A 27511-nucleotide genomic window follows, 5' to 3' on the forward strand; every position below is an offset into this window, starting at 1 on the left:
CCGCCCCAAGGGTCGGGGGGGGGGTGGCGGCGGGGCCCGTACGGAGTCGGCCTGGGGGTGTGTGAGGTCCCTCTCTCCCTCCAACAGCTCTCTCAGACTCTCGCCCGCTTTCTGCCTTCCAGGGACGCTCCCGAGGCCGTGGTTGCGGGTTGGGGTGGTTCGTCTCTGGGGCTCTTGCAGCTGTGCCTGGCTTGCCGTCCCGGCCCCCCGTGTCATGGGCGCCTCAACTGTGTTCGCTGGGCGGGTCCCGTGTCACTGTGTGTGTGTGGTTCTTTTCCCATTCCGTCCGACCGACCCATCCCTCGGAGTTCGTGTTTCTTCGGTTTTGTTCTTGCTGGCCGGCCCAAGGCGAGCCGTCTCTCCCGGTGTGGGGGGCTGGGCACTGTGCCGACGCCAGCACATGTGATGTGAGCAAGGGACTCCCGTCTCTCCCACATGCCCTACGAAAAACTCGTACGACTCTTAGCGGTGTATCCCTAGGCTCGTGCGTCGATGAAGAATGCAGCTAGCTGCGAGAATTAATGTGAATTGCAGGACACATTGATCATCGACACTTCAAACGCACTTGCGACCCTGGGTTCCTCCCGAGGCTAAGCCTGTCTGAGGTGTCCGTCTCTGAGGGGTGGGTTCTCGCGGCTGGGGGTTTGTTTGCAGGGTTCCCGACTCCGGGCCCTCTGTCCCCCATAGTTCAGACGTGTGGGGTGGTTGTCGGCGTGCCGCCGTCACCGCCTCCCGGCCTCCGTGCAGAGGAGAGGGTGAAGAAAGGCCACAGCGCTTCGAGAGGCACAGTGGTGGGCAAGGAAGAGGGGTCGCTGGCGGTCTTCCCATGTCCCCAGTATCTGTGTTGATGGCCGTGTGGCGGCTTGAGTGGTCACGCGTTGGCGGTGATGGAGGGGTCGCGGTCTGGGTTAGCCCTCTCTAGGCGAGGTCGTCATACCCTTGGAGTCATCAGGGTCCAGATCTCGGCCCTCCGGCCACACCGGTCCCCGGGTTCGGGTTCCCTCCCCGCGCACCCCTTCCCCATCTGGGAGCATCGTCGTGCTGCCCGAGTCCTTAAGGTTGGCCGAGCCCGTGCCGAGGCTGCGCCATCGGTCTGTGCTCCCTGGACCGGCCCCGCCACCTTCTCCGTCTTCCCTCTGCCCGGGGGTTGGCCTGCTCCAGCGGCGGTCCTGCAGGACGCCGCGGTCTATACGTTCGCCAATGCGAGCGCTCCCCGGGGGGTGGGGTACGGTAGAGGCTGCGCATGTAGGCCCCATCGCCACGCCACGTTGCGTGCCCCGGACCCCGGAAGCTCGCCAAAGCGAGGTCGCCAGCTCGTGTTCCTGCTTCACTGCCGCCTCCGCCTCCACGCTCTTCCCTTCGATCTTCTCGCTCTTTCTCTCGCGGACCCGTCGGACATGTGTCATGGACGGCGGGCGGGGTGGTGGAGAAGAAAGGGGCCTTGGTCCCTTTCCCGTGGCTGCCGCCCCTCTCCCGCCACACCTCATCCCCTCCCTCTGGCTCCGCGACCTCAGATCAGACATGGCGACCCGCTGAATTTAAGCATATTAGTCAGCAGAGGAAAAGAAACTAACCAGGATTCCCTCAGTAATGGCGAGTGAACAGGGAAGAGCCCAGTGCCGAATCCCCGCCACTCAGCGCGGCTGGGGAAATGTGGCGTACGGAAGACCCACTCCCCGGAGCCCCTCGGGGGGGGGCTCAAGTCCTTCTGATCGAGGCCCAGCCCGTGGACGGCGTGAGGCTGGTAGCGGCCCCCGGCATGCTGGGTCCCTGTCTTCCCGGAGTCGGGTTGCTTGGGAATGCAGCCCAAAGCGGGTGGTAAACTCCATCTAAGGCTAAATACCAGCACGAGACCGATAGTCAACAAGTACCAAGGGAAATTTGAAAAGAACTTTGAAGAGAGAGTTCAAGAGGGCATGAAACCTTTAAGGAATGACCTCCGCGCAGTCCGCCCAGATGATTCAACCCTGTGGCGCGCTTCTGGCCACACCGGTGGCTCCTGGCGGATCTTTCCTTCTCCCTGTTCCTCCTGACCCCTCCACCCGCGTGTCATCCCCTTTCCCTGTCTCCTCGCGTCCGCGGCGGGCCTGGGGGGGCGGCGCGCGCGGGGGGGGGCTGGGTGTGCGGTCCTCCTGTCTTTTCCCATCCATGTCATTATTTTTATCTAAAAGCAAGCGCCACAGCATCTGGATGATGGTGCATTTTTCTGATAAGTTATACTCCTTTCTCTGTGACAGCACCTCAGCATTTAAACCAAAGAGAGCATTAAGAAACATAAAATGGCAGCACACGCCTTTACTCCCGGCACGTGGGAGGCAGAGGCCAGTGGATCTCTGTGAGTTCCAGGACAGCCAGAGCTGTTGCACAGAGAACCCCTGTCTCGAAAAACCACAAACATAAAAAATAAAAATAACAAAAATCAAAATGTGTCAGGGTTGAAGAGCACTGGCTGCTCTTGGGAAGGTAGAGCCTTCAGCTCCCAGCAGCCACGTGGTGGCTCACAACCATTTATGAGGAGACCTGGTGCCCTCTCCTGGCCCGCAGGTGAAGATGCAGGCAGAACACTGCACACCTAATGCAGAACTCAAAGAGAACAGAAAGAGAGAAAAACAAAATGAAACGACCCATCTGAGGGGGAGGTCTGGTGTTGCTCCTATGGTCTCATCTTTATTTTTTTTTTGAGACATGGTTTCTCGGTGTAGCCTTAGCTGTCCTGGACTCACTTTGTAGACCAAGGTGGCCTCAAACTCACAGTGATCCACCTGCCTCTGCCTCCCAAGTGCTGGGATTAAATGCGTGCGCCACCATACCATACCTGGCAGAATCGTGTGGGATTCTTTTAAGATTTTTTTATGTTTCTTTGTTTGTTTCTTTGTTTGTTTTCCGAGACAGGATTTCTCTGTGTATCCTTGGCCATCCTGGACTCACTTTGTAGACCAGGCTGGCCCTTGTACTCATAGCAACCCTTTCTTTCCGTTTCCAGAAATGGACTGCTTCCTGATTTCAGCCTAAGACAGTCACAATTCTAGGTCATGGTAGAGGGGCCTAGGAAGGACTCCAACCATTTCACATAAATAGTACCCTGAACGATAAGAACAGGCATCGGCTGCTCTGCCTTTTGGTCTCTACAGTCTCTTGTGTAGGTTTGGGCTTGTATGCGAACCCACACATTTCTTTCTACCATAAATTATATTCCAAAACAAATGTGTGTTTGTAGTATGGCTTTTTTTACACTTTTAATTTAAAGGGTACTTTCAAGGTCAGGGGTGAGAGGCTCCTCACAGTCCCCCTCCCGCCACCCCTGCGCCTGCGAGTGGCCCTTCTCCGCCAAGAGCCCCTGGCCCACTGTGCCCCCAACCCTCTGCTCTGCCCCACTGCCCCCCACCACGTGTGAATTGGATTTAAGTCGCTGCCATTTAGAGGGATGGTAAACACAGAGAACAGAGAAGATCACTTCGGAAATGTTTTCCCCCCCTGTGTGGCGGTGACTCACAATTCAAAGAAAGAGAACATGAAGACAAAGCAAATAGGACTAGAGAGATGGATCGGTGGTGAGGAGCACTGTCGGCTCTTCCAAAGGACCTGGGCTGGATTCCCAACACCCACACGGCAGCTCACAACTGTCTGTAACGCCACTAGAAGGGATCTGACACATTCATACCGAATGATGCACAGAAAAAAATTAAAATAAGGCCGGGCGGTGGTGGCCCACGCTAATAATCCCAGCACTCAGAAGGCAGAGGCAGTCGGATTGCAGTAAGTTTTAGGACAGCCTGGTCTAAAAAAGCAAGTAAGTCCAGGACAGTCAAGGCTACACAGAGAAACCCTAACATGAAAAACGAATCCCTTGCCCCCACCCCCAAAAAAGAAATAGAAAAAAATAATAAAATGAAATAAAGGTAAATCAAATGAAAGGAACTGACTCAGAGGTCTGGTGTAGCTCTTCGGTCTAAATTTTTTTTGTTTCTTTTGGTATGGTTTTGGTTTTGGTTCCTGAAGACAGCGTTTCTTTATGGAACCTTGGCTGTCCTGAACCCACTGTGTAGACGAGGTTGGCCTCAAACTCACAACAATCCACCTGTCTCTGCCTCCCAAGTGCTGGGATTAATGAAACGCATCTGCCACCACCGCCTGGCTACTGAAAGATTCTGAACTAGTTTTTCCCCCCTGTCATTATGGTTAATTTAAAAGTTTATTTTCAATTAAAAATATTTATTCATTATTATGTGTACAGTGCTCCATCTGCCTGCGTGTATGCCTGCACACCAGAGGAGGACGTTAGAGCAAATTATAGATGGCCGTGAGCCACCATGTGCTCGCTGGGAACGCAACTCAGGACCTCTGGAGGGGCAGTCAGTGCTCTTAACCTCTGAGCCACCTCTCCATCCAGCTCTTTATTTTTGTTTTTTTGTTTTCAGAAAGTGAGTTAAGCCTTTATGTGGTTTGTCTTTTCATGGAGCGAGGGAACTGTGTAGATCAGAAAAGGCTACCCTATAATTCTGTACATGCACATTGGGCTTAACTTCTGAAACCAGAACTTAAATAAGCCAGCTCGGTGTGGTCCTGTAGGCCTTGAATCCCATAGCTCTGAAGGCAGAGGCAGGTGAAACTCTGTGAGCTGGAGGCAGGCCTCATCTAGTTAGGGATTTCAATGGTTCCACGTGGGGTACGGAGACTACACTAAATAAAGGACCAGTTTACTCTTGATAGATAGCTGAATAAAGACTTAAATATGTACTTGGAAAAACCAAACACAGAAGTCCACCTGTCTCTGCTGTGATTACATGAGGAAACTATGATGCTTGGCCTCCATTTGTCTTTCTGTCTGTGTATCATCTATCTATCTACTTATGTACTTACTTATCTAAGGTTTTTGGAGATAGACTCTCTCTCTCTCTCTCTCTCTCTCTCTCTCTCTCTCTCTCTCTCTCTCTCTCTCTCCCCTCTTGCTGTCTTTGAAACTGATGTGTAGATGGACTTAGGTTGGAACTCCCAGGACTACCTAGAAACTTTCTTGGAGATAAAGAGCTGAAAGGACCAGCATGGTGGCACACGCCATTCATCCCAGTACTTGGGAGGCAGAGGTAGGTGGATCTCTGTGAGTTTGAGACCAGCCTGGTCTAAAAACAGAGTTCCCGGACACCCAAGGCTACCCAGAGAAACCCTGTCTCAAAAAACCAATATAAATAAGTAAATAAATAAATGAAATTAAAGGAAGCAGGGCCTGGTGGTGTATGCCAGGACAATTAATTATATCTGCTTTACTTCATTTTTTTTCTTATGACTAATGCCATGAAAAATTTAAATTATCAGTGCATTGCTGCCACCAGGCCTGGCTCTTTCCTTCCTTCCTTCCTTTCCTCCTCCTCCTCCTCTTCCTTCTCCTCCTTCTAATATATATATATATATTTTATGAGACAAGGTTTCTCTGTGTTAGCCTTGGCTGTCCTGGACTCACTTTGTAGACCAGGCTGGCCTTGAATTCACAGCGATCCGCCTGCCGCTGCCTCCTGAGTGCTGGGATTTAATGCATGTGCCATCACGCCCGGCTTCCTTCTAATATTTTTATTAATAAATAAAGAATTTTTTAAAGGACAGGGAGTAAAACAGTTTGGTTGATTTTCTTTTCACACAGTGAGGGTACTTTGTAGATTAGGAGAACTTCCTCAGAATTCCACACATGCAAATTGGGTTTAAGTTCTGGTCCTCCAGAGTAAATGAACTTGAAATGTATGTCCCAGGACTGCATCCATATTGGTGAGGTAAGCCACCGTGATATCTGCCCTCCAGAAGGTGGCTTCATTTTGGTGAACACCGTCAGAGAATTTGACTTTAAACTAAACATATAATAAAGTGACAGCGTTATGGGTTCAAGATTAGCCACACACTGACCACTAGAACCCCAGACTTAGATCAATGGAAGGTAAAGAAATGAAAGGAGGCCGGGTGTGGTCTCGCTCGTGCGTGCACACACACCCACCTTTAATCCAATCACTCAGTGGACATAAAGCAGTTAGAATTCTGTGCATTAAAGGGAGGTCTGATCTGGAGAGGGATAGCGAGTGATTTCCAGTGACTCTTATCCTAACTACCATCTGTCTGTCTGTGTGTCTGTGTGTCTGTCTGTCTATCTATCTATGTATCTATAGGTTAGGGAATCCGAAGCTCTGTCTGTGCTGCATTAACTTTGGATATGCTGGCCCATGTCTGGAAATAAACAGATTGTGTGTGGGTTGCTCATGTGTCTTTTTAGCATACTTGATTTTTGTTTTTGGTGGGTTTTTTGTTTTTGTTAGTTTGTTTTGTTTAGGTTTGTCAAGACAGGGTCTCTCTGTGTAGCCTTGTCCATCCCAGACTCAATCTGTAGACCCGGCTGGCCTCCAACACAGTGATCTGCCTGCCTCTGCTTCCTGAGTGTTGTGTTGTGATTCAAGGCACACATTTGATTTTTATTTCACTATTAAATTTGCTTTAAATTTATGTGGTAACCATGGTAGCAGGCGCCATGGATTGTTCCACCTCCCTTACCCTCAGTGCTCCAGACGCATGAGGGGAAGGGAAAGCCCTAATCTAAGGTGCTTCAAAAGCCTTGGGCTCCACTCCTCCCTGTAATGAACATGCTGGCCCATGCCTAACAAGTAGGAGTCATCCTGGGCAAAAAGAGCCACCCACCCCCACCCCAAAAATGTCGAGAGAGAGAGAGAGAGAGAGAGAGAGAGAGAGAGAGAGAGAGAGAGAGAGGTGGGGGGGATAGGGGAAGGGGAAGCCATGGCCTAGGGTGCTTCCAAAGCCATGGGCTCCATCCTCTAGTACTGCATGCACTTAATCCATGCATGCCTGTCATATCAGCACCCAGCAGATGGAAAGAGAAGATCATCTCTAGCACCATTGGACTGGTACTTTAATTTGCTCTAACTCTGTATTTTGTCTGAGACCAGAAGTTGGCACTGTGGTACACATCCAGACGCTGTGGTACTCGCTTTTAGATAAAAATAATGACATGGATGGGAAAAAACAAGACAAATAAAACAACAACCCAAAAATGCACATAAAATTTACTGAATCATTAATAAAGAATAAGGAATGAAACGTGGGCTTACAAACAGGCAAAAAGATAAAGATAGAGACATATGGTTAGAGAGACCCTACAGCAGAGTAGCCATGAAGAGAGAAACTGATCATTTTATTTTCAGTATTTACAACAGAAAACACAAATAGAATTGACCGGTCTGGAATTTTCCTGTGTTTCAGGCAGACTTATTTAGTTAGTTTTGGGTTCTTTGAGAGCTAGTTTCTTTGTGTAGCCTTCACACACACACACAGACACACACACACACACACACACACACACACACACACACACACACACACACATGTGGGGTGGGGTGGGGGGGGACATGAATGGGGAAGGAGAGAGAGAGAGAGAGAGAGAAACCCTTGTAAAATAACGTGTCTGTGTGGAGTTCAGGGTGTAAAAAAGGTGAGATATCAATAGGGCCTTATGAATGTCAATTGGGAGTCAGAGGGAGACAGATAGACTGTGAATTCAGGTGGCTAGTCTGCCCTAAATAGTGAATTCAGAGACAATAAAGGTTACATAAAAAGACTGACCCTGTCTGTGAAAAACCAAACAAACAGCAAACAAATGAGAGTTTTCCTGTGAAACCTGAAAATGCCCAACTTTCACATCAGCCAGCCATGAAGGCTGCTCGATCTCCACCTCCAGAAGTAGGGTGTAACTGGAAGATAATTAAGAGATAAGCAGTCAAGCAGCAGCCTCACCCAAACTTTCTGACACAAGGTCAAAGGGTAACCTCCAACTTTTGCTTTTTTTCCTTTGAAATGAATAGGCATTGTTCTGGCCTGTAAGTCTGTGTGTGTGTGTGTTTGTGTGAGTGTGTGTGTGTGTGTGTGTGTGTGTGTGTGTGTGTGTCTTTTTATTCCCCAAAAGAGGGTTTCTCTGTGTATCCTTGGCTGTCCTGTCCTGGACTCACTCTGTAGATTAGGCCACCTCAAACTTATAAAGATCCGCCTGCCTCTGCTTCCTGAATGCTGGGATTAATGGCCTGCACCACCATGCCCAGCTTTTTTTCTGTTTTTTTTTCTTTCCCTCCAGTGTTCACATACACTTCCATCCATATGACTCTGGTGTGTGAGAGTGGTCAGTGAGTGGCCACTCTTGAACACATAACCAAAACAAAATAAAACCAAATTACCAAACGGGAAAGGCAAAAGCAGGCCAATCTCTGTTTCCAGGCCAGAATGCCCTACAGGGAAAGTTCAAAGACATCCATGCCCATCACAAACAATCCTGTCTGGTTTGGTTGGTTGGTTGGTTGGGTTTTTTTGTATTTGTTTTGAGGCAGGTTTTCTCTGTGTAGCTTTGGCTGTCTTGGACTGACTTTGTAAACCAGGCTGGGCTCGAACTAACAGAGATCTACCTGCATCTGCTTCCAGAGTGCTGGGATTGAAAGCCTGTGTGTTTTTAATTACTTGTTATTTATTGTCCATTCAATTTGATTTTATAAGGTAGCTCTCTCTCTCTCTCTCTCTCTCTCTCTCTCTCTCTCTCTCTCTCTCTGTGTGTGTGTGTGTGTGTGTGTGTAAATGAGCATGTGTGGTCTGATACTGTCATCCTTTATGATTGCTCATACAAACTATGATTGAACCTTAGTCTCTGATGAGTAGCTAACCCATACCCTAACTGGGCCAACACCTCAGGCCATACAAAGTGAAAGTAGAATAAACAGAGTGCTGTTTCCTTCTCTAACTGGGAGGCCCAAGGGAAAGCGAGCGAAAGTGACCTGCCTGACAAATCAGGTAGTGGCAAATAAGTTAGGGAAGGCAGCTTCAGGGAGGGAGGCTCCTTTTGAAAACACTTCACCGCTTGGGGTCCCTCCTTTGTTGTGTCTGCTGTTGCTGCTAATGCTGTTCCTGCCCAGCCCCAACTTCTGGTCTCAGACTAAATACAGAGTTAGAGCAAATTAAAGCACCAGTCCAATGGTGCTAGAGATGATCTTCTCTTTCCAGCTGCTGGGTGCTGACATGACAGGCATGCATGGATTAAGTGCACGGAGTATTAAGAGGATGGAGCCCAGGGCTTTGGAAGCACCCTATGCCGTGGCTTCCCCTTCCCCTTCCCCTCTCCCCCCCAACTTAGGTAAAGGCAGTGGAACAACCATCCATGAGGCTTGCCCCCACAGGGCAGTTCCAGAGAAATAAGACAGCCTCACGCAGTCATACTTGCATTCAAAATCGAAACAGAAAGGACAGAAAAACAAACCAAAATCAACAACAACAACAACAAACTGATGCGCATAAAAACAATAAGAAGTAATAAGGAGAAATGAAATATGGATTTACAGAGAAAGAAAAAGGAAAAAATGCAAAAGTAAAAATACAAAAACCATATGGTTAGGGATCAGGGAGACCTTGCCTAAGACAGGCAGAGCAGCAATGAATTGATCATTTTAATTTTCATGTTATTAGTTGTAATTAACCCCAGCACTCAGGGGGCAGAGGCAAAAGAGGCAAGCAGCTCTTTGTCTACAACAGAGAAGCCCTGTCTCAAACAAAAGGAAACAAAAAACACTAAACAACAGCAACAATAGACACACAGATAAAGAAATCATTTAAAAGGGAAGACATGAAATATGGATTTACAGAGAGAAAGAGAGAGAGAGAGAGAGAGAGAGAGAGAGAGAGAGAGAGGTAAAATTAAAAAAAAAAACAGCAACAACAACAACAACAACAACAACCAAAGCCAAAACCTTATGGTCAGGGAGACCCTAAGGCAGATCAGCAAGGAACTGATCACTTTATTTCTCATTACATTAGTTGTAATTAAAACCTGAAATAAGACTACCCCACCTCTAATCCCAGCACATGGGAGGCAAAGCCAAGAGGATCGCTGTGAGTTGGAGGCCAGCCTGGTCTCCAAAGTAAGTCCAGGACAGCCAAGGCTACATGAGAAACCCTGTCAGGAAACAAACAAGCAAACAAAAAACTGATTCTATTTATTAGTAATGCAGCAGTGTCTCTAACCAGTCCACAAAAACAGTATGATTCTACTATACTCAGCACTACGGGCATACAGTGGGGTGGGAGTACTGGAGGTAGGGAAAGAGAGGGGGTGGAAAGGGAGAGGGAGAGGGAGAGGGAGAGGGAAAGGGAGAGGGAGAGACCTTGACTCAAAGAAATAACTGAAAGTCAGGGGGTGGTGCGCAGGGCTTCCTTTTATCCCAGGAGAGGAAGGCAGATTGCTATGAGTTTAATGCCAGGTTAGTCTACAAAGTGAGTCCAGGACAGCCAAGCCTACACAGAATCCCTGTCTCAAAAAACAGAAACAACAACAACAACAACAAAATTAAATAAATAACCGTAGAGATAAGTAAAAAATAAATGAAAGAATGAATGAATAAATAAAAATATGAACATAATTCATGTGTGATAAAAGAGGGGCCACACAAGATGAAAGAAAGAAGGAAAGAAAGAATTAAGTATCTCAGCAACAGCTATCAATAGGACTTTATGGATGTCAGATGGGAGACAGAGAGAGGCAGATATGCTGTGAATAGTGAAGGCGGGGGCTGGAGAGATGGATCAGAGGTTAAGGACACTGTTCTGCCAGAGGTCCTGAGTGCAACGCCCAGCAACAAAATGTATGGTGGCTCACAACCATCTATAATGTGATCTGATGCCTTCTTCTGGCCTGCCGGTATATGTACATGCAGGCAGAGCACTGTATACGTAATAGTCAAGAAATCTTCAAAAAGGAAAAAACAAAACAAAACAATAAACCCCAGTGAATTCTGAGACAATAAAGGCTACATAAAGAGACTGGCACCATCTCTTAAAACGAAACGAAACAAAACAAAACCCATCTGGTCATGGTGGTGACACACACCTTTAATCCCAGCACTCATCAACAGGGTTTCTCTGTGTAGCCTTGGCCATCCTGGACTCACTTTGTAGACCAGGCTGGCCTCGAACTCACAGCGATTCGCCTGCCTCTGCCTCTCAAGTGCTGGGATTAAAGGCGTGCACCACCACACCCGGCTCATTTATTTATCTTATAAGGTAAATATTTAATTCTTTTGAACAAGTATTTAATTCTTTACTCTACTACTTAGAAATGATAAACTATTCTCCATACCCTAGGTAACCTTGGAAATCCCTAACTAGATGAGGCCTGCCTCCAGCTCACAAAATTTTCACCTGCCTCTACCTTCAGAGCTAAGGGATTAAAGACATACAGGACCACACAGCTGGCTTCTTTAAGTTCTGGTTTCAGAACTTTAACCCAATTTGCATGTGACAAATGATAGGGTAGCCTCTGCTGATCTGCACAGTCCCCCTTGCTCCATGAACAGATAATCCATATTAAGGTTTTAATTCACCGTCTTAAAACAAAACAAACAACAGCAACAGCAACAACAACAACAACAACAATAAAATATAATAAATAAATAAATAAATAAATAAATAAATAAAAGAATAAATCAATCAGAGCTGGAGAGGTGGCTCAGAGGTTAAGAGCACTGACTGCTCCTCCAGAGGTCCTGAGTTGCATTACCAGCGAGCACACAGTGGCTCACAACCATCTATAAAGTGATCTAATGTCCTCCTCTGACAGGCAGGCATAAAAGCAGATAGAGAGAGCACTGTATAAATAATAATAAATAAAGACATTTTTAAAATTAAAAACAAACTTTTAAAATAATAATAATGACAGAAAATAAAACCTAGTTCAAACTGCTTCAGAATCTTTCAATAGTCAGGCTTTGGTGGCACACACTTTTCATTAATCCCAGCAATCAGGAGGCAGAGACAGATGTATCTTTGTGCGTTTGAGGCCAGCTTGGTCTACACAGTGAGACTAGGACAGCGAAGGCTACATAGAGAAACCCTGTCTCTAAAAACCAAAACCAAAACCAAAACCAAACAAAATTAGACTAAGGAACAACAGCAGACCTCTGAGACAGTTTCTTTTGTTTGTATTCTAAGGCCCAGCCACACAGAAATGAAATTCTTCAAAAGTGATCTCGGTGTTTAACATCCCTCTAGATGGCAGGAACATAAATCCAATTCACCTGTGTGTGTGAGTGTGTGTGTGTGTGTGTGTGTGTGTGTGTGTGTGTGTGTGTGAGAGAGAGAGAGAGAGAGAGAGAGAGAGAGACAGACAGATAGACAGACAGACAGAGACAGACAGACAGAGACAGAGACAGAGAGAGAATGGTGTGAGGAGGCTCTCTCTCCTGATAGAGAAAATATAACCACCCTTTCAATAAAAAAAAGAAGAAGAAGAAAATAAAATAAATAACCAATCAACCAAAAAAAATAATAACAACCTAAAAAAAAAAAGACAACTACAAGCAGTCATTTGTTTTGGAATATAATTTACAGGAGAAAGAAATGTGTGGATTCACATACAGGCTCAAACATGAACAGGAGACCAATCAGACCAAAAGGCAGAGCAGCTGATGCCTGTTCTTATCGTTCAGGGTACTATTTATGTGAAATGGTTTGGGGTCCTTCCTAGTCCCCTCTAGCATGACCTAGAAGTGTCTGACTTAAGGTGACATCAGGAAGCAGTCCATTTCTAGAAGAGGAAAGAATTGGGTGCTGGGAGTGAGATAGCTAGGAAGGAGAGAAGTAAGAAGGGGGTCAAAAACCAATCTCAGCACGTCAGTGGCGGTGATCATAGCTAGAGATTGTGACTGATCACTCAGCTGAGGATTAATTTTTAACACCCAGGCACGCTGGTGCTTGCGCAGGCACCCAAGTGCGCGCGCGCACGCGCACACACACACACACACACACACACACACACACACACACACGATGAAACAAGAAAAGCTCCAATGAGTGCAGTTACAAAGACAGAATCGGTTGTTTTGTTATTTATCTTTAAAGATGTGTGTGTTCGCATGCACGTTGAGGTGTATATAAGTCTTAGAAGAATCACATATGTACACTTTAAGAAACCATTTCTAGTATAGATCTTCGAGGTCCCCATCTACCCATGGAACACGCCAGATTTCCATTGAGCCCTATCTCGCTCTCTTAAAAATGAGACCACAGGAGCAACACCAGACCTCCGTCTCAGCTGGGGCCTTTCATTTTGTTTTTCTCTCTTTCTGTTTCAGATTGAGTTCTGGATTAAGAGTGGAGTGTTCTGCTTGCGTCTCAGGAACTTTGGAAGAGCAGCCAGTGCTTTTAACCCCTCCTGAGGCATTTTTTACTTTTAATTCATTTCTTTTTATTTCCTTTTGTGGTTTATCGAGACAGGGTTTCTCTGTGTAACAGCTCTGACTGCCCTGGAGCTCACGCCTGCCTCTGCCTCCCAAGTTCTGAGACAACAGGCATTCATGCGACAAAACTGCCCGGCTCCATTTCATTTTGGGTAATGTTCTCTTTGGTTTAAATGCTGAGTCACTGTCACACAGAAAAGAGTGTAATTTATGAGAACAACACTACGTCATCCGGGCACTGTGGTGCTCGCCGGAAGATACCATCACAAGGGCAATATTGGCCCAGCCCCTCCAGTACTGGCACCAGCCATGGCGGAGGTGGGCGGTGCTCTCCCTCTCCACCTGGCCGGTGTGACAGCCAAGTTTTGGTGTTTTGTTTTGTTTTGTTTCTGTCTCCCAGTACCAGCACCCCCACACCCTCAGAACCGAGACAGGGTTTCTCGGTGTAGCGTTGGCTGTCCACTCCTGGGCTCCCTTAGTAGACCAGGTTGGCTTTAAACTCACAGCGATCTGCCTGCCTCTGCCTGCCGAGTGCTGGGATTAAAGGCGTGCACCACTATGCCATGCCTGGCTTTGTTTTTGGTTTTGTTTTCCTTTGCCTTTAATCCCAGCACTTGGGAGACATAGGCAAGAGAATCACTTCCAGTTGCAAGTCCAGCACAGGCAAGGCTACATGAGAAACCTTGTCTGGAAACAAACAAACAAGCAACCAAGCAAGCAACCAAGCAAACAAACAAAAAACTATAATTTCTTTAACCCAAGAAAAGTTCTAGTTTCAAACTAGGTCAGTATACACAGCTATTTTCAAGACAGACAGGAATACATAGAGAGACTCTGTCTCCAAAATAATTCAAACACTGTGTAAGTAGAAAAATAAGTAAGTAAATACATCGATGATAGATAGATGGATAGGTAGATAGATAGATAGGATTAAAGGCCTGTGCCGTCATGCCTGGCTAAATATTTAATTCTTTACTCAACTATTTAAAAAGGATAAACTAGTCCTTTATTTAATGTATTCTCTGTACTATACTAATACATAAATACAGAGAAGTTAGACACATACATACATACACACATAGATAGATAGATGGATAGATAGATAGAAAATAGACACACAGACAGACAAATGGATACCAATCCTCATAGTTCCCTCATTTGATCACAGCAGAGTCAGACAGCTTGGTCTATGTAGAGCCAGCTACCTTCTAATGTTTATTAGTCATCAGTCAGTACTGAATCTATTTATTAGCAATGCAGCAGTGACTCTATAACCAGCCCAGAAAATCAAGTGATTCTATACCCAACACGAGAGAGGGGAGGGAGGGAGAGAGAGAGAGAGAGAGAGAGAGAGAGAGAGAGAGAGAGAGAGAGAGATAGAGAGAGAGAGAGAGAATTGTGTGCGGAGGCTCTCTCTCCTGATCTAGAAAGTATACCCACCCTTTCAATAAAAAATAGAAGAAGAAAAAAATAAAATAAATAACCAAAAACCAACAAACAAATAATAACAACCTCAAAAAAAAGACAACTAGCAGTCATTTTTTTTGCTATATAATTTGCAGGGGAAAGAAATGTGTGGGTTCACATACAGGCTCAAACATGAACAGGAGACCTACCAGACCAAAAGACAGAGCAGCCGAAGCCTGTTCTAATCGTTCGGGGTACTATTTATGTGAAATGGATTGGGGTCCTTCCTAGTCACCTCTAGCATGACCTAGAAGTGACTGACTTAAGGTGACATCAGGAAGCAGTCCATTTCTATAAGAGGAAAGAAATGGGTGCTGGGAGTGAGATAGGTAGGAAGGAAAGAAGGAAGAAAGGGGACAAAAACCAATCTCAGCACGTCAGTGGCGGTGGTCATAGCTAGAGGCTGTGACTAATCACTCAGCTGTGGATTAATTTTTATCACACATGAACTCTCATGCTTGCATGCGCAGGCGCGCCCACACACACACACACACACACACACACACACACACACACAAACACACACACACACGATGAAACAAGAAAATCTCCAGTGAGTGCAGTTACGAAGACAGAGTCGGTTGTTTTGTTATTTATCTTTAAAGATGTGTGTGTATTCACATGTACGCTAGGGTGTATATAAGTCTTAGAAGAATCACATATGTACACTTTAACAATCCATTTTTAATTTAGATCCTCGAGGTCCCCATTTACCCGTGGAACACGCCAGATTTCCATTGAGCCCTATCTCGCTCTCTTAAAAATGAGACTACAGGATCCACACCAGACCTCCCTCTCAGCTGTGGCCTTTCATTTTTATTTTCTCTCTGTTTCATATTGATTTCTGGAATAAGACTGGTGTGTTCTGCTTGCCTCTCAGGACCTTTGGAAGAGCAGCTAGTGCTTTTAAGTACTCCTGAGGCATTTTTTACTTTTATTTCATTTCTTTTTATTTCTTTTTGTGGTTTTTCGAGACAGGGTTTCTCTGTGTAACAGCCCTGACTGCCCTGGAGCTCATGCCTGCCTCTGCCTCCCAAGTTCTGAGACAACAGGCATGCATGCGCCACCACTGCCTGGCTTCATTTCATTTTGCGTAATACTCTCTTTGGTTTAAATGCTGAGGGACTCTCACACAGAAAAGAGTGTAATTTATGAGAACAACACATCGTCATCCGGGCGCTGTGGTGCTTGCTGGATGATACCATCGCAAGGGCAATATTGGGCCCGCCCCTCCCGTACTGTCACTGGCCATGGCGGAGGTGGGTGGTGCTCTCCCTTTCCACCTGGTGGGTGTGACAGCCAAGTTTTGGTGTTTTGTTTTGTTTTGTTTCTGTCTCCCACTACCACCACCCCCACACCATCCACCCCGAGACAGGGTTTCTCTGTGTAGCGTTGGCTGTCCAGTCCTGGGCTCCCTTTGTAGACAAAGCTGGCCTTAAACTCACAGCGATCTGCGTGCCTCTGCCTCCTGAGTGCTGGGATTAAAGGTGTGCACCACTATGCCATGCCTGGCTTTGTTTTTGGTTTTGTTTTCCTTTGCCTTTAATCCCAGCACTTGGGACAAAGAGGCGAGAGAATCACTTGCACTTGCAAGTCCAGCAAAGGCAAGGCTACATGAGAAACCTTGTCTGGAAACAAACAAGCAAGCAAGCAAGCAAGCAAAGAAACAAACAAAAAACTACAATTTCTTTAATCCAAGAAAAGTTCTAGTTCCTAACTAGGTCAGTATACACAGCGATTTTCAGAACAGACAGGAATACATAGAGAGACTCTGTCTCCAAAATAATTTAAACACTGTATAAGTAAATAAATAAGTAAGTAAATACATCGATGATAGATAGATAGATAGTAGATAGATAGATAGATAGATAGATAGATAGATAGGATTAAAGGCATGTGGCACCATGCCTGGCTAAAAATTTAATTGTTTACTCAACTATTTAAAAAGGATAAAGTAGTCCTTTATTTAGTGTATTCTCCATACTATACTAATACATAAATACATAGATGTTAGATACATACATACATACACACATAGATAGATAGATAGATAGGTAGGTAGATAGATAGATAATAGACATACAGACAGACAAATGGATACCAATCCTCATAGTTCCCTCATTTGATCACAGCAGAGTCAGGCAGCATGGTCTAGGTAGTGCCAGCTACCTTCTAATGTTTATTAGTCATCAGTCAGTACTGAATCAATTTATTAGCAATGCAGCAGTGACTCTATAACCAGCCCAGAAATTCAATGTGATTCTATACCCAGCACGAGAGGGGGGGAGGAGAGAGAGAGAGAGAGAGAGAGAGAGAGAGAGAGAGAGAGAGAGAGAGAGAGGAGAGAATTGTGTGAGGAGGCTCTCTCTCCTGATATAGAAAGTATACCCACTCTTTCCATAAAAAAGAGAAGAAGAAAAAAATAAAACAAATTACCAAGCAACCAACAAACAAATAACAACAACAACAACAACAAAAGGCCACTACAAACAGTAATTTATTTTGGAATATAATTTACAGGGGAAAGAAATGTGTGGGTTCACATACAGGCTCAATCATAAACAGGAGGGCAAAGAGACCAAAAGACAGTGCAGCCTATGCCTGTTGTTATCGTTCAGGGTGCTATTTATATGAAATGGTGTGGGATCCTTCCTAGTCCACTCTAGCATGACCTAGAAGTGCCTGACTTCAGGTGATATCAGGAATCAGTCCATTTCTTGAAGAGGAAAGAAATGGATGCTGGGAGTGAGATAGGTAGGAAGTAAAAAAGGAAGAATGGGGTCAAAATCAATCTCAGCACGTAAGAGGCGGTTGTCATAGCTATAGACTGTGACTGATCACTCAGCTGAGGATTAATTTTTAACACTTGTGCACTCGTTCATGCATGCTTGCAGGCACACACTCACCCACAAACAAACACACATAAACACACATGATGAAAAAAGATAAGCTCCAATGAGTGCAGTTACAAAGACAGAATCGGTTGTTTTGTTATTTATCTTTAAAGATGTGTGTGTGTTCGCTTGCATGCTGGGGTGTATATAAGTCTTAGAAAAATCACATATGTACACTTTAACAAACCATTTCTAGTTTAGATCCTTGAGGTCCCCATCTACCCATGGAACACGCCAGATTTCCATTGAGCCCTATCTTGCTCTCTTAAAAATGAGATCACGGGAGCCACACCAGACCTCCCTCTCAGCTGGGGATTTTCATTTTGTTTTTCTCTCTTTCTGTTTTAGATTGATTTCTGGATTAAGTGTGGAGTGTTCTGCTTGCCTCTCAGGACATTTGGAAGAGCAGCCAGTGCTTTTAACTCCTCCTGAGGCATTTTTTACTTTTATTTCGTTTTATTTTATTTCTTTTTGTGGTTTTTCGAGACAGGGTTTCTCTGTGTAACAGCTCTTACTGCCCTGGAACTCACGCCTGCCTCTGCCTCCCAAGTTCTGAGACAACAGGCATGCATGCGCCACCACCGCCCGCCTCCATTTCATTTTGCTTAATGCTCTCTTTGGTTTAAATGCTGAGGCGCTGTCACACAGAAAAGAGTATAATTTATGAGAACAACACAGCATCATCGAGGCGCTGTGGTGCTTGCTGGATGATACCATCACAAGGGCAATATTTGCCCCGCCACTCCAGTACTGGCACGCGCCATGGCAGAGGTGGGCGGTGCTGTCCCTCTCCACCTGTTTGGTGTGACAGCCAAGATTTTGTGTTTTGTTTTGTTTCTGTCTCCCACTACCATATCCCCCACACCCTGCACCCCGAGACAGGTTTTCTCCGTGTAGCGTTGGCTGTCCAGTCCTGGGCTCCCTTTGTAGACCAGGCTGGCCTTAAACTCACAGCAATCTGCCTGCCTCTGCCTCCTTAGTGCTGGGATTAAAGGCATGCAGCACTATGCCATGCCTGGCTTTGTTTTTGGTTTTGTTTTCCTTTGCCTTTAATCCCAGCACTTGGGAGACAGAGGTGAGAGAATCACTTGCACTTGCAAGTCCAGGACAGGAAAGGCTACACCAGAAACCTTATCTGGAAACAAACAAACAAGCAAGCAAGCAAGCAAGCAAGAAAAAACTACAATTTCTTTAACCCAATGAAAGTTCCAGTTCCAAACTAAGTCAGTATACACAGCGATTTTCAAGACAGGCAGGAATACATAGAGAGACTGTGTCTCCAAAATAATTTAAACACTGTGTAAGTAGATAAGTAAGTAAGTAAATACATCGATGATAGATAGATAGATAGATAGATAGATAGATAGATAGATAGATATATAGATAGATAGGATTAAGGGTATGTGCCACCATGCCTGGCTAAATATTTAATTCTTTACTCAAATATTTTAAAAGATTAAACTAGTCATTTATTTAGTGTATTCTCTGTACTATACTAATACATAAATACACAGATGTTAGATACATACACACATACACCCATGGATACATAGATAGATAGAGAGAAAGAGATACAGAGATAGAAAGATAATACACACACAGACAGACAAATGGAGACCAATCCTCATAGTTCCCTCATTTGATCACCACAGAGTCAGGCAGCCTGGTCTAGGGAGTGCCAGCTACCTTCTAATGTTTATTAGTCATCAGTCAGTACTTAATCTATTTATTAGCAATGCAGTAGTGACTCTACAACCAGCCCAGAAAATCAATGTTATTCTATACCCAGCACGAGAGGGGGGGGGGAGAGAGAGAGAAATCTTGACTAAAAGAAATAACTGGCTGGGCGTGGTAGCACACACCTTTAATCCTAGCACTCGGGAGGCAGAGGCAGGTGAATCGCTGTGAGTTCGAGGCCTGCCTGGTATACAAAGCGAATCCAGGACAGCCAAGGCTACACAGAGAGACCCTGTCTCAAAAAAAAAAATCCAAACATAAATAAATGAATAAATAAATAAATAAATAAATAAATAAATGGGAAAAAATGGAACCAAAATCCAGAAAAAGGAAAGTATTTTCTCTGTCCGTAAGCAATTTTAAGTTGTTATACCATTCATTCTGCGTACTTTGGGTTAAACTTTGTGTTCCTAAGAAAAGTGTCCGTTTTCAAAGAATAGCCAAATGGTTCTTATGTGTGGTGCCTGATTTTCAAACTTTTCAAAAAGCATGGCCTGCCTGCCTGCCTTCCTTGAATTTTCAGCACCCCGGAAGCAGAGGCAGACAGATCACTGTGAGTTCGAGGCCAGCTGGTCAGCCAGCCAGCCTGCCTGCCTGCCTGCCTGCGTGTCTGTCTGTCTCTCTGTCTGTCTGTGTCAAACCAAACCAAAGGAAACAAAGTAGCAGGGCCTGCCATGCATCTGGGCCATAGGAGGACAATAAAGCCTCACTGGGTTGTATATAGACCATGATGAGTTTGGGGATAGGAAACTATGATTGGAAGGCATGGTAGGAAATTAAAAATCGATTAAATTGAGAGTCCTGCCCCTCCGCAAACCTAATCGAACAAACAGTCAGTCAGTCTTGAAACCCTCAGGTAGCGAGTGTCTAAGCCAACTGTACGCTTTCATCCATCGAGAGTGTGCTTGGTTAAAAGAAACTGAAAAAAGAAAAAGAAAAACAAAGATGGGCGGGGGCTGGAGAGAGACGGCTCAGTGGTTAAGAGCACTGTCTGCTCAATTCCCAGCTCCCACATGGCAGCTCCCACCTGTCTGTCTTTAACTCCAGGTCTAAGGTTATCTGACACTTTCATGCCTGCCTTGTTCTTAGAAGTCGGAAGCAATTTTGGAGATGCATCACAGTACAGGATCACCTCCAAGAAAGCCCACATGGCTAATGAGCTCCTTGAACAAGATAGCCCTCGGCATGCCTGGCAGTTGCGCGCAGCCGAGCCAAAGAGTTTCTCATTCATGAAATAAAATAAAATACAAAATCCAAACCTTAGCCCAGAAATGATGATGTGGCTGGTGTGCCTGAAACAAAAATATAGGTATGCGATCCAACAGGAACAGGAACAGGAACAGGTCTCTCTCAACACCAGGAGGACCTCACCTATCTTGGTCTCCACTGGTAAAGAACCATCCCACCCCCCCTCGTACTCAAAAGGTGAGCTATAAATTGGGCAGCTCTCTCCACACATCAGTGGAAAGTCTAGCCAGCACTCAGCTTGGAGGCAGAGGCAGGTAGATCTCCATGAGCCTGGTCTACAGAGTGACTTCCAGGAGCTGTCACACAGGGGAAACCTCTATCTTGAACCCTCCCACCCTCCACCCCTCCTAAAAGGGTGGAAAAATCACTTTTCTTCAGGAAGAAGTGGACACTAACCAGTCTGCAAAGAGGTGTGTGTGTGTGTGTGTTTGGGGGGTGGGGTGGGTGTTCCTCTTTACTTCTGAAAGAAACAGTGAGTCAAGCAAAGCCTTCCTTTGATTTTTATCCTCACATTGTGGGATTACATTGCAAGAGGAAGACTAGAGGAGTCAGAGGTGGTTCTTTCTAAGTAAACATTAAAGACTATATCTTCAACTGGAGCAAGTGAGGGTTTGTTGTTGTTGTTGTTGTTGTTGTTGTTGTTGTTGTTTTCCTTTTCTTGTGGGGGGCAAGTTCTAAAACATTCCCTCTGAAAGCAAACTGAACTCATGCACCAGGAGAATCATGTCTCAGCAGTTAAGAGTACCGGCTGTTCTGACACACTCCTTGTGAGTACCAGTAGTCCACAGATAGATGCAAGCACAGCCAGACAAGCCGAGAAACAAATAAATACCTGGAAACTAATTCTTTATCCATTTATTCACATTATTTTATTGAGTCAGTGTTAGTGAAAGAGGGCTGGGAGGTAGGGAGAGTACCAGGTATGGGTCAGGAGGGGAGGGTTGTCTTCTTATGCTGTGAGGATGAAGTTTCATCCGTCAGTCCAGATGGGCTGGCTTTTTTCTCCAAGAAGAATCTTCCTTCTGGCCTCTCCCTCCTACATGGAGGCAAGAAAGCAAGCAGAGAAAACGGCTGTCAAGTTGGGACCCATAAAGCAAGTGTCCATTCCACAAATGCTGACAGGAAGTGGAGGGGGAGAGAGAGAGAGAGAGAGAGAGAGAGAGAGAGAGAGAGAGAGAGAGGTGGGAAATGGGGGGAGAGACCTGCATCTAACACACAAAGTTTTAGATAACACAATGCTTCCCAATGTCTTTTCCCTGTTTCTCTTCCCCACCTTCAGCAAATGACATCACCTCCCCCCCACACATACACACAGTAAGGGGGGGAGCGCGTATCTGTGATCAGACCTGGAACAAAACAGAAAACTATGGTAGTCTGCTATTTCTGGAGCAAACACTGGACCTCTCTTCAAGGCGATCTGGTGTCTTCTTCTGGCCTGCATATAAACATAGAGAAAGTAATGAATGAATGAATGAATGAATGAATGAATGAATAAGTAAATAAATAAAATAGCTCCTGGAGGAGGTAGAGAAAGATTATGGTGCCCTCTTCTGGCCTGCAGGTGCAGATAGATAGATAGACAGATAAATAGAAAGAAAGAAAGAAAGAAAGAAAGAAAGAAAGAAAGAAAGTTCGATCTTCACAGACTGAGTAATTAACCACATATTTATTAATAAATGGCTGCAGGAGGAGGAGGAGGAGGAGGTGGAGGAGGAGGAGGAGAAAGATATCTGGTGCACTCTTCTGGCCTGCCCGTATATATATCTGCAGATAGAGAAGCATAGGATAGATAGATAGATAGATAGATAGATAGATAGATAGATAGATAAACAAATAGATAGCTTGATAGATAGATAAACAAATAGACAGATAAATAAATAAATGGATAGAAAGTTAGGCAAATGAATGAATAAACAAACACACAAATAAACAAGTAAATAAATAAACAAATAAGTTAATTAATTAATTAATTAATTAATTAGTAATTAGCCCGCCCATCCCCCTCCCCCCAGTGGCATGGGAAAACAAAAAAACAAACCAAACTTCATCAAACTTCCGCAGTTAGGCAGAAGGGACAACTGGTCGACCTCCATGGTTATAGGACTCGCATCAGTTGTGTATACAGATATATATATATATTTTTTTTATAATATATTATTTTAAAAAATAAGAGTCCAGAAGGGACATCTGGTCGACCTGAGGTGTCCCAAATGAGAGCGCGCGACTCCCCATGTAGGACTACTGGTCTACCCGGTCTCTGGGGAGAAGGGCGGGGTGATCCCCAACTTCCAGGCGGGTCGGGGCGTGAGCGATGCAAAATGGATAAAGCCTACCCCGCCCCCCCCCAGCGGTCACACTGCTGCCACTGCCTTCGCCTCACACCCCGGCTTGGCCAGGGTCGGAGTGGGGGCGGGCAGGAAGAGGCGGCAGTGGCGACGCGGGCAGGGGTCACTTTCTCCTGGAGAGGCGGAGGGGAAAAACTGGAACCCGTTGTTCGGGAGACAGGGGGAGTGAGAGAACTGCGGACGGGCCGCCAAGACAAACCCTTGTGTCCAGGGCTGACTTTCAGTAGATAACAGCAAGGGAGCTGCTCTGCAATGTAGAAACCCCAACCCAGAAGCAGGTCGTATATGATTGGTTTAGCGCCAGGTTCCACAGGAACTTGCCCTGATGTGACAGGCGAGAGGGTGGCCCCCTTTCCCGCCGCGCCCCATTTCCCTGGACGAATGGCTCTCCGCACCAGACCCCGGTCCCAACGTGTGGTGGGGAAGACCGCTGGCAGGCCGTTGGCGACACCCCAGGGAGAGGGCGCACGCGCGACAGCGATGACGACGGACCGCCAGTGGGGACGGACGGGGACCCGGCTATCCGGGGCCAACCGAGGCTACTTCGACATTGCCTTATCGTTCTGCCTGGGCAGGATTCTAACTTAGAGGCGTTCAGTCATAATCCCACAGAAGGGGGAAAGAGGGCAAGAGTCGGAGAGAGCCACAGGAGGAAGAGAAGGACCACACACCCACATGCCGAGTCCCTACAGGCCCCGCCGACCCCCCCCCCCGATCCCGTGGGCGGAGAGGTGACCTCCCCAGGGGTCTTTAAACCTGCGCGCCGGAACACGACAGCCAGGTACCCGGAAAGGTTTGGGGAGGACACGCAAGGTCAGAAAGTCCGGGAGGGGACGGATGCCGGACCCATCGCGGCCATCTCCGACCACATGCGACACGCTCAGGGCGGGGTAAAGCCAGAGTCGAGGCGTAGGCGGCTGAGATGAGACACGACAGCGCCCCCTACCACAACCACGACATAGACGCGCACCACCGCCACGGGTGGAGACGAGCCGGACGAGAAAGAGGGGCGGCCCACGGGTCGCGGCAGGAAGTGAAAGGGCAGGGTCGGTCACCCCGGGGAAGAAGCGGAAAGAGCAAAGAGAAGGCAGAGGAGCACAAAAGAGGGACGGGAACGGCAAGGACTGCCGCCCCACAACAGATGTCAACGCGCCCCGCCTCCTCACCATCCTCTTTCCTCTTCCCTCCTTCTTTCAAAACCCAGAGGACCTACCGACCGACCACGCACAAGGCAGCAGGTGATGCGACCCGGGACACGGGCCTCCAGGCGAGGAGTGACAAAGACAGACTGACTGATGGACACGGCTTGCCAACCTGTGCCTCTCTTTAATGATCCTTCAGCAGGTTCACCTACGCAAACCTTGTTATGACTTTTACTTCCTCTAGATAGTTAAGTTCGACCGTCTTCTCAGCGCTCCGCCAGGGACATGGGCCGACCCGGGCGGGGCCGATCCGAGGGCCTCACTAAACCATCCAATCAGTAGTAGCGATGGGCGGTGTGTACAAAGGGCAGGGACTTAATCAATGCAAGCTTATTACCCACACTTACTGGGAATTCCTCATTCATGGGGAATAATTGCAATCCCCGATCTCCATCACGAATGGGGTTCAACGGGTTACCCACGCCTGCCAGCTTAGGGTAGGCACACGCTGAGCCAGTCAGTGTAGTGCGCCTGCAGCCCCAGACATCTAAGGGCATCACAGACCTGTCATTGCTCAATCTCCGGTGGCTGAACGCCACTTGTCCCTCTAAGAAGTTGGGGGACGCCGACCGCTCGGGGGTCGCGTAACTAGTTAGCATGCCAGAGTCTCGTTCGTTATTGGAATTAACCAGACAAATCGCTCCACCAACTAAGAACGGCCATGCACCATCACCCACGGAATCGAGAAAGAGCTATCAATCTGTCAATCCTGTCCGTGTCCGGGCCGGGTGAGGTTTCCTGTGTTGAGTCAAATTAAGCCGCAGGCTCCACTCCTGGTGGTGCCCTTCCATCAATTCCTTTAAGTTTCAGCTTTGCAACCATACTCCCCCCGGAACCCAAAGACTTTGGTTTCCCTGAAGCTGCCCGCCAGGTCATGGGAATACCACCGCCACATCGCCAGTAGGCATGGTTTATGGTCAGAACTACGAAGGTATCTGATCGTCTTCGAACCTCCGACTTTCGTTCTTGATTAATGAAAACATTCTTGGCAAATGCTTTCGCTCTGGTCCTTCTTGTGCCAGTCCAAGAATTTCACCTCTAACGGTGCAATATGAATATCCCCAGCCATCCCTCTTAATCATGGCCTCAGTTCTGACTTTTGGAAGAGCTGCCAGTGCTTTTAACCCCTCCTGAGGCATTTTTTTACTTTTATTTCATTTCATTTTATTTCTTTTTGTAGTTTTTCAAGACAGGGTTTCTCTGTGTAACAGCTCTGACTGGCTGGAGCTCACGCGTGCCTCTGCCTCCCAAGTTCTGAGACAACAGGCATGCATGCTCCACCACCACCCGGCTCCATTTCATTTTGCGTAATGCTCTCTTTGGTTTATATGCTGAGGTGCTGTCAGACAGAAGAGAGTGTAATTTGTGAGAACAACACACCATCATCCAGGTGCTGTGCTGCTCCCTGGATGATACAATCGCAATTGCAATATTGCCCCTGCCCCTGCAGTACTGGCACCAGCCATGGCGGAGGTGGGCGGTGCTCTCCATCTCCACCAAATGGGTGTGACAGCAAAGTTTTGGTGTTTTGTTTTCTTTTGTTTCTGTCTCCTACTACCACCACCCTCACACCCTCCGCCCAGAGACAGGGTTTCTCTGTGTAGCATTGGCTGTCCAGTCCTGGGCTCCCTTTGTAGACCAGGCTGGCCTTAAACTCACAGCGATCTGCCTGCCTCTGCCTCCTGAATGCTGGGATAAAAGGCCTGTACAACCATGCCATGCCTGGCTTTGTTTTTGGTTTTGTTTGCCTTTGCCTTTAATCCCAGCACTTGGAAGACAGAGGGGAGAGAATCACTTGCACTTGCAAGTCCAGGACAGGCAAGGCTACGCAAGAAACCTTGTCTGGAAACAAACAAACAAGAAGCAAGCAAGGAAACAAACAAACAAAAAACTACAATTTCTTTAACCCAAGAAAAGTTCTAGATCCAAACTAGGTCAGTATACACAGCGATTTTCAAGACAGACAGGAACACATAGAAAGACTCTGTCTCCAAAATAATTTAAACACTGTGTACTTAGATAAATAAGTAAATACATCGAAGATAGATAGATAGATAGATAGATAGATAGATAGATAGATAGGATTAAAGGTGTGTGCTACCATGCATGGCTAAATATTGAATTCTTTATTCAAACATTATAAAAGATTAAACTAGTCCTTTATTTAGTGTATTCTCCATACTATACTAATACATAAATACATAGATGTTAGATACATACATACATACACACATAGATAGATAGATAGATAGATAGAGAGATAGATAGAGAGATAGATAGAGAGATAATAGACACACAGACAGACAAATGGATACCAGTCCCCATAGTTCCCTCATTTAATCACAGCATAATCAGGCAGACTGGTCTAGGTAGTGCCAGCTACCTTCTAATGTTTATTAGTCATCAGTCAGTACTGAATCTATTTATTAGCAATGCAGCAGTGACTCTATAACCAGCCCAGAAAATCAATGTGATTCTATACCCAACAGGAGAATTTGAGAGCGAAAGAGAGAGAGAGAGAGAGAGAGAGAGAGAGAGAGAGAGAGAGAGAGAGAATTGTGTGAGGAGGCTCTCTCTCCTGATATGAAAACTATACCCATCCTTTCAATAAAAAAGGGAAGAAGAAAAAAATAAAGTAAATAACCGAGCAACCAACAAAAAATAACAACAACAACAAACAAAATACCACTACAAGCAGTCATTTGTTTTGGAATATAATTTACAGGGGAAAGAAATGTGTGGATTCACATACAGGCTCAATCATAAACAGGAGAGCAATGAGACCAAAATACAGCGCAGCTGATGCCTGTTGTTATCATTCAGAGTACTATTTATTTGAAATGGTGTGGGATCCTTCCTCGTCCCCTCTATCATGACCTAGAAATGACTGACTTAAGGTGACATCAGGAAGCAGTCCATTTCTAGAAGAGGAAAGAAATGGGTGCTGGGAGTGAGATAGGTAGGAAGGAAAGAAGGAAGAATGGGGTCAAAAAAGAATCTCAGCATGTCAGAAGAGGTGGTCATAGCTAGAGACTGTGATCACTCAGCTGAGGATTAATTTTTAACACCCGTACACACGGGCGCGCAAACTTTCGCGCACGCGCGCGCACACACACACACACACACACACACACACAAACACACACACATACATACACACGATGAAACAAGAAAATCTCCAATGAGTGCAGTTACAAAGACAGAATCGGTTGTTTTGTTATTTATATTTAAAGATGTGTGTGTATTCTCATGCACGCTAGGGTGTATATAAGTCTTAGAAGAATCACATATATACACTTTAACAAACCATTGCTAGTTTAGATCATCGAGGTCCCCATCTACCCATGGAACACGCCAGATTTCCA

General features: G+C 46.1%; 3 long non-coding RNA genes across 3 annotated transcripts in view; 1 reads left to right on the forward strand and 2 right to left on the reverse strand.

Annotated features, from left to right (window-relative positions):
• Positions 1-1924, reverse strand: part of LOC311591745 — a 153985-nt gene extending 152061 nt beyond the window's left edge. The window contains exon 1 of the long non-coding RNA XR_014777180.1: positions 1510-1924. This is a non-coding gene — a long non-coding RNA (uncharacterized lncRNA). The remainder of the gene's footprint in view (positions 1-1509) is intronic.
• Positions 1-24795, forward strand: part of LOC311591746 — a 167087-nt gene extending 142292 nt beyond the window's left edge. Inside the window, exon 3 of the long non-coding RNA XR_014777181.1 lies at positions 24432-24795. This is a non-coding gene — a long non-coding RNA (uncharacterized lncRNA). The remainder of the gene's footprint in view (positions 1-24431) is intronic.
• Positions 21609-24442, reverse strand: LOC311591747. The gene is made up of 3 exons (XR_014777182.1): positions 24158-24442; positions 21946-22034; positions 21609-21635 (listed from the first exon to the last, which is right to left on the reverse strand). It is a non-coding gene; the product is annotated as an uncharacterized lncRNA (long non-coding RNA).
• Positions 24796-27511: the final 2716 nt, after the last annotated feature.

The sequence above is a fragment of the Acomys minous genome (assembly GCF_964271855.1).
Source record: "Acomys minous genome assembly, contig: scaffold_24, whole genome shotgun sequence".
In the NCBI taxonomy this organism is placed as follows: Eukaryota; Metazoa; Chordata; class Mammalia; order Rodentia; family Muridae; genus Acomys; species Acomys minous.